Source organism: Mchenga conophoros, linkage group LG1, assembly GCF_057382185.1.
Source record: "Mchenga conophoros isolate Kocher_MC1m ecotype Shallow Benthic linkage group LG1, M_conophoros_male_GT1.1, whole genome shotgun sequence".
Taxonomy (NCBI): domain Eukaryota; kingdom Metazoa; phylum Chordata; class Actinopteri; order Cichliformes; family Cichlidae; genus Mchenga; species Mchenga conophoros.
Window position 1 is genome coordinate 17,802,858 of NC_140526.1, and position 11,220 is coordinate 17,814,077.

The 11,220-nt window shown below is 40.1% G+C and overlaps 1 protein-coding gene across 1 annotated transcript in view; it reads left to right on the plus strand.

The window, feature by feature from the left end:
- mafa (MAF bZIP transcription factor a) overlaps positions 1 to 10,909 on the plus strand; it is a 76,036-nt gene extending 65,127 nt beyond the window's left edge. The window contains exon 3 of the mRNA XM_085268347.1: positions 1,819 to 10,909. The gene's annotated coding sequence lies outside the window, so the exon portion shown is untranslated. The remainder of the gene's footprint in view (positions 1 to 1,818) is intronic.
- Positions 10,910 to 11,220: the final 311 nt, after the last annotated feature.

Genomic DNA, 11,220 nt, shown 5'->3' on the forward strand with positions numbered 1-11,220 from the left:
CCAGTGAGGGCTAACCGTCTAACCATTTCAGCTAATTGCCTCATTAATGATTCACTGGTGTTAGGCTGCTCTAGCACTTCGCTGTGGGGAGCAAATTGTTCTGATTGGTTTGCCTCTGTCAATTATTGATGAGGCAGTGAGCTGAAGTGCTAACACCTGGCTTTAGAAGTCCAAGTGGCCCTGCATTCCCATCACATCCTCTGTTATCACACACCTTGGGACTACATTCTGTTTGGAGAGGATGTAGTCTTGACGGTAGCAGTTCTCTGAGAATGGACGTAGCATGCCCTGGGGTAATAGCTGTGAGCATGTTAGCTCAAAGAACACGGCTAGCTGATGTGCAAAAGCTGGACAAAAAAAGACAGTTGTAGTGATTTGTGCCGTAACTAACCGAAGGCAAACGCACGAAGAGGCACCACTGATGAAGCTAGACTGTGTACATGTATTTATATGCAACTACAAATAACAGCAAAATCTAAAATACTTGATTATAATAATGGAAAACTACTAGAAATCATAATCATAAATCATATTCTTAAGTGTATTTTACCATCACTCATCATGTCCTTAGGAATCATGTTAGGCAAAATTAAACAAAATATAAATAGATAAAAGTAAAAACATTTTCCACAAATGGATACAATGTAAATACAATGACATAAAAAATGTATAGATTCTACCAGCATCAGTGGAGCTGTGATGGTATGCAAAGCAATGCCAATACTTTGTTTATGGTGATTTATAATGGGTGCAGGCAGTACCTTTACAGTAGGGTCATGTAATTGGATCTCCAGTAGATAGCAGCTGAATTCCACTATAGTCTCTGTGTCTAATGGCCCACCCACAAAGACCTCCCTCTGGCCACATGAATCATTCTTTCACAGTGCACAAGATGCTGGAAGGTCTCCCGAAACTTTTTAGAAACACACAACACAATAAAGAAAATGTGTAAAAAAAATGTTTATGGTTCAAAATGGTAAATCACAACCAGACTAAATAATATTTTTAATAGAATTAAATTAGACTCACCCATGTTGTTAGTGAATTGCCTCATCTCTCCTTGGCCTTAATTGAAGCTGATTATAGAGTCACCCCCCCATGCTGACGCCACTGTCACTCTGAATCTCAGCCAAGTGGGCTTTCCATGTACACTCACAGGGTGGTCATTCTGCCTTTGTTTTTACACTGGGACCAGTGACAGCAGAGCCCATCCCACACTTCAAGTGCAGTGACTGTTGCTTACTGTGTGTCACAATAAACCCTGGACAAGCACGCGCAGTTCAGACAAGGGTCCTGTATTGCTCACAATGTGGACTTCACTCACAGTCTTGAGGTGTACTTTGTGTGTGTGTGTGTGTGTGTGTGTGGGTGTGTGTGTAGGTGTGTGTGTGTGTTTACATATCTTTGTGGGGACCAAAAAGTTTACTATACTTGTGGGGACCAACAGCCCTTATGGGAACAAAATGCCTGTCCACACGAGTTTGAAGGCATTTTTGAGACTCAAAATGTGGTTTTAGTGTCAGAGTTATAATTAAGTTATGGGTAGGTTTAGGGTAAGGGTTACGGTTAGGCATTCATTTTTGATGGTTAGGGTAATGGTGAGCAACTAGGGAAAGCATTATGTCGCTTAGATGTCACCACAAAGATATGAAAACACAACTGTGAGTGTGTGTTTGTATGTGTGCGTGTGTGTGTTCACGGCGTACATGGAAAAGCAACACTAGTCAATTGCAGTATGACTCCCACTTTAATTCTTGTCTTCCTTTCTTGTCCAACCCCTCCTCCCCCCTTTCTCTTTCTGTCTCTCTCCATTAACAGATAACCTAATGACTGAGCAGTGATGACATCAAAGCGACTGACCAATTGCACCGAGACACCTACAAAGCACAACATTCAAAATTATTTCCCGAAGAACAACAAACAAGGCCCGCTGGAATTCTTCAAAATCTCTACAGCGATTCTTGAAAAGCCTCTTACTACCCCTGTTTCCTTTCCCAATATTTTACCTCCAGCTTTTTTCTACAAAACCACAAAAATAAAAAAGAAATAAAATAAAATAAAACAAAAATAAAAATCACAGAGACTCATAATCAGGAGATGGTTGATTCTCTTCGATGGGAAGATCACTGATGCATGCTTCTGTAAATAGATCACAATAAAAACCCTATTCTTATTCCTAATATAGGAAACGTACCGAGTTGCTCTCACCAAATTCATAAACCTTCATTACTGTGAATAGAATACCCATGGTTCAATATTTTCCATATAAAATCAGTATTCTTACCTATTCAGAGCCAATGTAGCTATCATTTCAGATATTGCTTCTCTAGTCTTTGAAGTTAATTTAATTGTAAAAACTGTACTTACAATTGTTCTTATTCTCAGCCTAGTCTTCCTCTCCAGTATCCACACTAGTACGTGTAAATAGAGACAAATGAAGACAACCGCATGGATCAGACTTTAGTGTATATTTACCACGCTCTTAGATCACAAATCTCAGTATGTGGATATTTCAGACAACATTTTTGAAAGTTTAAAATAGCTGAAGATATTTTCTGATGGCCAGTGATTTAGTCTCAGATACCTGGATACTGTCTGAATAGATCAAATTTATCCGGCCACATTACAATGATTATACAACAGAAACTCCTTTGCTATCATCAGTGAATTCCATTGGGAAACAGGCAAATTGAACAGAAGAAGCAGGCAATTTCCCAAAGCCATGATTCTAACATAGCACCTCTAAGTATTAGGTTTAATATTTGATGTACTTTTTTTTTTCTTTTTGTTTTTTTTTTATATATAATTTACAGATTTCTCCCATTGTCTTCTTATTTATTATTTTCTACTACAACAACTGCCCTGCCCTCTCATGCCCACTTCGTAACTGTTGTAGCAAAGCTGCTGTTAGCCTGAGAGAGACACGTTTTTTTCTTTGCATGGTTTGAAACTGTGCTCCAGTCCTGAGCCTACACAGGGGCAAAAGAAGACCTCAGTAACTGCAATGTAGAAATGAGGATTCTGGCCTCTGCCTTCAGTTGACTATGAAGCTAACCAAAAGGACTGACTGACATCGTACCAAGCCAATGAAGAGATGACCTCAAGGATTAGGCCCTCACTGGTGAAGACAGAAATCCTTTTGCATGGACAACAGGGATAATTTCTAGCTTGTTGAAGACCTCATCTCCACCGTTGTGCATCCTCTACCTCTCAGTGTTCTGCTGTGCATCAAGAAATCCATGTCTTCACACTGACCCCCCTCTATTACCCCACGTTTCTGCTGCATGTCCCTCTAGAGCCTCACGAGGAGAGTTCAGCATTAAATGCTTTGGATGGATCTATATGGCAATGGGAGAAACCAAACCAATGCCCAACAAGTACACACATATGACGCATGCATAGAGATGCTCAATCATACACAATGCCTCTCGAATATGTTGCTGTATATATGTACACTATGTCAAGTATGTATAGTCTCAGATGCTGTACTTTGCATGTTGATTTGTAGATGGAATGTGACCTTTATTCAAACAAGAGGATGAGCAGGTAGTGAGTGGGTTGACTCTCTAAACCAATGCAAGCCCTTTGACAGCTTTACATCTCCATATTTGATGGCAGGAGATTTACAGTAAGGTGACAGAAACAGTTTGATGTCTACTGTGACATGTTGTCTTCCAGCAAACAGCAGTTCTGATAAGGTTTAAACTCTCTGAAGGAACACATACTGTCCCTGCTGATGTCACACAGAATCTGGCCACAGCGAATGTGGGTAGAAGAAGAGAAGGAAAACTGGGGCGCTCCAATTAAGTGGCTGCGCACAAAGTGGCATAGGGCATCCTGCCAGCAACTGTCTATTCATCCAGTGTCAAAGGGATTTGCACGTCTCAATGAGTGTATGCACTGACAGAGAAGTCCAAGAGCAAAGCAGAGGAGGGGAAGGAAAGGAAACAAGGCTGGGCTGAAAGGAGTTTTTTTTTTCTTTTTTTGTGTAATTTCACAGCTTCTGATCAAAATTTAAGGTTGTACTAAGCTGATGTTGACATACTTTACTGGTCGGTCCACTTATTTGTCAATTTTTAAAAAATTTTCAATAACCCCTTGACCCCATCTATTACTATCATACAGCTCTCTGGGCTGTCATGACCTAATGTCCTGTCTAAGGTTAACTTTGTGTTAATGAGTATGGCCCTCTGCTCCACCAGATGTTCACCCTTGTGGCCAAATACCCAATACCCTCTATGCTTCTGTAATGCCTGCCCACTACATCTGTACTCTTTCTGGATGCAGCTGCAGAAATTTCTCAACCATCTAAAATGCAGTTGAAGTAAGAAACGACATCAACTCTGCAAAACAGGTGCTTTCTTTTGGAGTAAAATTAATAAAAGACATAAATCAAAATGCTGCACCATAAAAATAGAATTTTAGCAGAATACATGTGGTTGCCTAATTTGTGTGTCTTACACAAAGTAGGTCTTACAATTTATGTGAGCAAATCTTCTTAAATCAAATATTGTCAGAGCACACCAAAGCTATTTACAGTCAACATGTAAACTGACTTGAAATTTGGACTTCTGACTTAGTGGTGATTAGTTAAGGAAGATTTAAAACACAGAAAAGGATGAAGATGTCATTCAAATATGAGACTGTGTGTGGTCTGAGTGTCAAGGCTTTCCACTTTGTTAGAAGTGAAACAAAGATGAAGCCGTATGTGACAGGTAGATGTGCTTTCCATGTTTTTGATTGCAGTGTTTAAACACCACCCAGCAATAAAACTGGACAGGACCAGAACAATATAGACAGCTATACACCTGAACACACAAAACGTGTGTAAATGCCTACAAGCACAGAAGCACATCCTTGATCTTTTTGTGACAGACGCACACACACGCGCACAGCAAGCTAATCTAAACAGCAAGGCTGTATGTAAACAGATCGTCGACATAATGGGATTGTTCAGTGTGCAAACAATAAGCTGTTAGTGTAATCACAGGTCAAAGATATATTACCCAGAGGGCCACGCTGTATGTATATTAACATGATGGATACGCTGGAGAGGAGGGGGCAGGGATATCAGGGATATAGAGCTCTACTGATTCGGATTTACCCCCTACTGGGTCTTGCCCGCTGCCTTTCTCTCCTCTGGCTCCTTCATATGGGCCCCACTTAATCAGTCTTCTTCTCATCTTGCTCCTCCCCCCATTCACCCACCCCTTTCTTATACACCAAATTCTTCTATTTCTTCACAACGCTCCCTCTTAACTACTTCAGTCATGTCTTTAACACAGTATCTTCATTTACTTATTTCCTCTCCCTGTCGCCCCTGGGCAGATTATGATCAGCTTCGGTAAAGTGGTCAGTCCATCTCTGTGGTCAGTGGGGTATCAGGATAAAGTAGCTCCACAATCTTATTTTTGGATTAGGCCAAGAGAGGTCTGGCTTATACTGGACTACTGAGGTGCTTCACCCATGTCTAATAAAAACAGTGAAAGAGCAAGGCTAGAAAATAAAAGACAGCACCATGTTGGGGAAGAACAATGCATGTGATAAAGAGAGATTGCTACATGTTCCCCTTAACTATGTACTGTGCTTGTGTGTCACAGTGAGTAGCAGCATACTAGAGCCATTTCGGGCAGGATAAATGCCGCAGAGCTTACTTTATAAGATCTCACCTTATTAACTTATCTCTACTTTATTTGATTATGATCTAGCCCATTCTCTAAACTGGTTAATAAGTCCATGTCCTCCTGACTAAACACTTGATTAGTGTCATCACCGGCTAGCTTGTGTGTGTGTGCTGCATATGCCTGTGGATCATTGAAGCAGATGCACACTGGGGCCAAGTGACAGAGTAAACACATAGACAGAACACTGCAGAGGAAAAACAACCTGAATAAAACGGGCCTGTTTGATTATTTCAAGTCTGTCTGCCTTCTGGATGTGTGGCTGAAGATATGGTGTAAAGCTTTTGTGTGGACAACCAATGCTCAATACAGAATAGTGAAAAGGCAATGTTACATCAACTACTTCATTACAGCTGCTGGCAGGTCAAATCCCGTTATAAAACTATCCCATGAGTGTGAGACAGTTGCTTGTCACAGGCAGCTAGTTAAGCCTATGCCAGCTGCTAAGCAAAGTTCTGTTACCTTGCCTTGTGAGTGATTGGTTGTTGCTATGACAATCGTGCCAGCAAAGATACTTCCCAAGCCTCAGGCATCTTAACCATCAAGTATTGACACTACGCATACATGTGAATCCTGCCAAGGACACAATGCTGTAGCAAGTGATAGCTGCCCCCACCCCTGGCACACAAGAGAGAGAGATCACTGTTCTGAACAGGGAATAGCAAAATGTATCATAGAAAAAAATGCATGACTAAAAGGCGATTTATTGGAAAATATGAGTATAAATTTGACAAGCTAAGATTTTCTAGTAAGACCCCAAAATGATTTTTAGTCAAAAAAGCTACAAAAGACTCACTTAACACTGTATAACAGAGTGGCATGGTATATGGAGCTCTTTAAGTAACCACCAATCATGAAGGATGGCAGTACAATTTCCAGTGTGAATTTTAAATTCTTATTTTGTGTTTGTGTAGCATTAAGCTACACAACTATAAACTTATCCAGATGACCTCTATCCTCTATTTCTATGTTAAGTAATACTGCAATCAAAGTTACATACAGTAACTTTGATGACAGACACATGCTTGACAGCAGCTCTTCTCACCATGCAACTCTGTACTGCAGAAATATGCAGCAGCATACATATCCATGCCCTGCTCTTCTTTCTGTCACACACAGCTCCTTTTCATACACACAAAAACACACACTTTGGCTGTCTGTGTCTATGTCTGATGGAGTGTCATGATTAGCAGTGACCTCAAGCTAGACAGGGATGGGGTAGTGGGAGTGGGGTCAAAGGTGGTAGGATTACAGTGAAGCAACCCGTGTCAAGTCCTCTACTTCAATCCTGACCTCCAGGCTGACCTGAGCCTTTTGAAAAATTATTCACATGTATGAGGTCAACATACTGTGGGTACATCAACACATTACTCACAGAATATCTAACTCATGTGTGTATTTGAACTAAGAGAGGACTCTTAAAATGCTTGAAATGTAACACATGAAGTGGTGTGGACTTTGACGTAGGGATACAGTGGATGAAGGTTGGTCTCACAACCAGACAGCAAGAAAGACAGAACAGCCCTCCTTATGCCACATAGCTAATGGCAGGGATGAATAATAGAGCCTTTAAAGCCCTTACTGCCACCTCATTCTGGCCTGCACATAAGCTTGAGCTCTAGGTGGGCAGTTAGCCATCAAGCCCCTCGCTGAGATGAGATGAGCTCCCAAGAAGATTGGGGATGGGGGTGAAGAAAATCGGATTAACCAAAATGCCTCAATTGGAAGAAATGCTCTGGGCTGACCTCATTGTAATACCATTGATAAATGCTGTAAACCAAATCTTTAGCATCTGATTAGATAATGGAGGAAATCACAACCTTTGTCTGTGGGATGCAATGGTTCAAAACACACAGAATGTGAGTTTTTAAAAACAAAAAAACGAGAGACAATAGGGACTTCTACAAATAGCCAAGTTTGCTACTATAGAAACAAATAAATGGGGAAATAATAAATTGCCAGGAGCTGTGGACAGGTGGCATTTCAGTCTGCACCGTTTAGCTGTGCAGTCTGGTTTCTGACAGCTTGATTTAGTCTCCCACACCTGAGCCAGAAAACAGAGAGAAAATTAACGGCAGGGAAAACAGCTTAACTAGATTCCAATTTGCCTGCTTTGAAACACAATTGATGAAGCTAATGCACATGGAAAACACAGAATGCAGTTTTTGGTAGAGTACCAAGCTTACTTTGATTGTGCGAAGTCTGTGCACACTAATTCAGGGTCAGACAGGAAGGTAATAGTACTAATTTAATTTACCCCTGTTTTGTTCTATCCTGCTTCGGGGGGTGGGGGGTAAGGGTTTACCTTTAGGGTGTAAAACTGAGATTATAGTGGCTCAAGAGGAGATAACATGCTGTTCTCCCTGCTGTGATTCGGGTGTAATCCTTCAGTTTTAGAGAAGTGAAAAGTTTGTAAAGTCCAGAAAGTTATGAATACATCCCTTCTGGGCCCCCTACAGAGCAGAGAGTCTGAGACAGCAGGGGATAACCATATGCTATCAAAGTGCTCTTCAAAGCTCCCATCTTTAGTCGACTAAATTATACAGTATCATCACATATACCTGACAAAAATAGAAGAAACGTAATTATGCAGCCTAATGTACTAATGGGGGAAAAAACATTACTAGAAAAAATATGTATTTCGGAAGTCTGGCCACTTTGAAAGGTAAATAATTTTCTTTTTCACTCGAATGCGTTTGTTTAAACTGCGTTTGTGCTCCAGTAGTGTGGGTCAGCTCATCATTTTGTTTTTACATGCTTTTAAAATACTGCTGCTGGTGAACAATTAAAAATTTATGATTCCTATCACAATGAGCTCCTTCACTGTTACCAGAGGTTAATTTGTGCTCGCCCCTCATTTCAATTGTACCGTAGTAAATGTCCACATTATTTCCCACATGGGCCTGGATGAGGGGTTTGATTATCCAAAGGTAGACCTTGGTTGGCTCTGTTATTATCAGAGGGGCCGTAAGCTGCAGTAACAGCTTCTAGGGTCTTATTGCCATGGCGATCAGCCCCTTGCCACTTGGCCTCCGTGACCCTAGTCAGAGATAAGCTTTATGGGAAAGCACATTAACATGCTCTGGCAGTCACCTCCCTCCTTTATCAAAGGCAGTTCTGTGAAATCAAGTGTTTATGGACCCCCAGTGAGGGTATAGTGCTGCTGATTGCCCATATTAGAGGTTGACTGTAAATGAGCTCGAGGTGGACAAAGGACTTGTAGCAGTTGGGAGAATTGAGGATACGTAATAGTGATGTTATCCTCACTAAATGAGCAATATCTTTAATGACTGCAACACCCCATGAGCAGGTTACTAGCCCCTGGATTACAAATGCTGTCTGCAGCCTAAATATATCCATGTCTTCCATTCTTTCTACAAAAACTGACAAAACTATAACAATAAAAATGCAAAATCTGCTTTTGGATATGGTGTAACATATTTTGTAGTCATTTATTCTATTCGCACTATACTGTAAGTGGCAGCTTCTTCTTCGACTGTCTTCTCATTTTTGTTGCACTACATCCATTAAATAAAACATTTTAAAGGCCTTTTTTCTACATTTCCAAGCACACTGATGTGGGCATTTTTCTGTGGCTATGAAAGGCACAATTCGAAAAAGAATGTGTCAATGCCGAGTGCCTGCTTAGAGCCTGATCGCTGATATAAGATCATCTCAGTATGTCCGCAATGATGGATGGTGATAGCCCAGTGTCTTTGTACAAATCAGGAGGCCCTCCTGTTGTCACTGACTGGACAGATACAGGAAGCATGAAAGAGAGAGACGCAGCCACAGCTTAATGTCCTTCTCTGGTGCTGTGCATGCTCTTTCCTATTTGCTTTTCCCTTCACGGCACGGTTAACATCGTAAATTAACCTTTCCAAGCCCCCTGTGCTCAGAGACTAGTGCGCAATACAGACAAAGGGAAAACTAGATCTCTGTTATGCAATGCGGTAGCACTGGTCAGAGACAAAGCCTGTTACAGAACTGAGCTATTCCTTTTGCAGTGAAGGGGAATAAAACAACACACCTTGTTTAGTCGAGCAAACATTCTCTTTTATGTGCATGTCCCATGTACTCAAATCGGTATGAGGCTGCTTTTTGTTCTCCATCCTAGAAATGTAAATGAAACACATGAAAGAAAATGTATTGTAGTCTTTTCTTCCTAGTTCAAGTCTGTAAATAGGATGTAAATACCAAACAGCTATGCATGCTAATATACAAGCAATTTGTTCAGGTACTTTTGTAATCCCGACTTCTCATATGGCATGTAGTGACGACAAGAAGCAAACACTGAAAATCATAAGAAATTGTAAACACGGATATGGTTTGTAAACAACTTCAAAACTGAAAAGTATATGTCTTTGCTGTTAATGTTTTCTTACTGATAACTAATGCATTGGCCTGCCATTTACTACACTGCTCTGCTCATGTTACTTTTTATCTTTTTTATGTTTCGTAAGGTAGGGCTGAGGCAAAAAAAATAAAAAAAATAAATCACTGGTTTGCGGTCTAGTTGGGATGGGGACTAAGAAGCTGAGGGGAAAGCAGTCAGATCATGTTTGTAGGTCTTTTGCTTTTTTGTTGATTTGTTTTTCTTTTCTTTTTTTGAGTTTCTTTTTTCCATTGCCACTGCATGTTTACATGCATACGCTTAATAATTAATGACATATTCTGAATGTCTTCCACAATAAATCAAGTGTTGTGGCAAAACTACTTAAAAGTAGTGAAACTGCGGTGCAATTTTAGTTATTTCACCAAAAAAGTCTTATCACCAGCTTTAGAGTGTGCTCTTTAAAAAAAGGCATTAATCTGTTTTCTATAAAAGAAATAACAATTCTGTAAATGTCTGTAAATTCCGATTAACAACAAACTACAAAGCTGGTACAACAGGCAATTTTGACTCCAAATTGTCCAACTCATGACATGCAAGGGAAAGAGTTTTTGATATTTTTTTTCTAATATTAAAAGAATAATAATGTCCAATGAAAAATGATAATCTATATTTCAAATTTGCCTCTGCCCTAGCAACTCTAATGTGACATTTTATGAAAACAGAAATAGGGAGGAGTGAAAATAAAAAATTGTTTTTGTTTCTAGAGGATTTATTTTCAACCATGTTAGAACCATGTTAAATCCCAAGGCGCTCATAGTAGATGGAAGTGTCTAATTTTTAACCTGTGCTAAAGATATTTTGAATTTAATAAATAATTATTGTAAAGAGAAAACATGTCTGTCTTCTGAAGTCTCTCTTGAATCCTTCTGCGTACGAGTGATAAAGTAAAACTAAACAGTGAAGGGAAACTAAACACAATTACAGAGTTTAGTTATAAAACGCATTAATCCGGTGTTGTGTCCTGATAAACGCTAGCCCTGGTCTGTAAGGGAGCCTAACTGCTAGATTTTTCCTCTTTTTTATATCTTTGGTGGAGTACAAGGAAAGCAATTGACACAATGACCTTTGACCCCTGGCACCCAGTTGTATAAGACGGAGTGGAGACCTCTCACTTCACCTTGGCTTTGGTGAACCAGACTATCT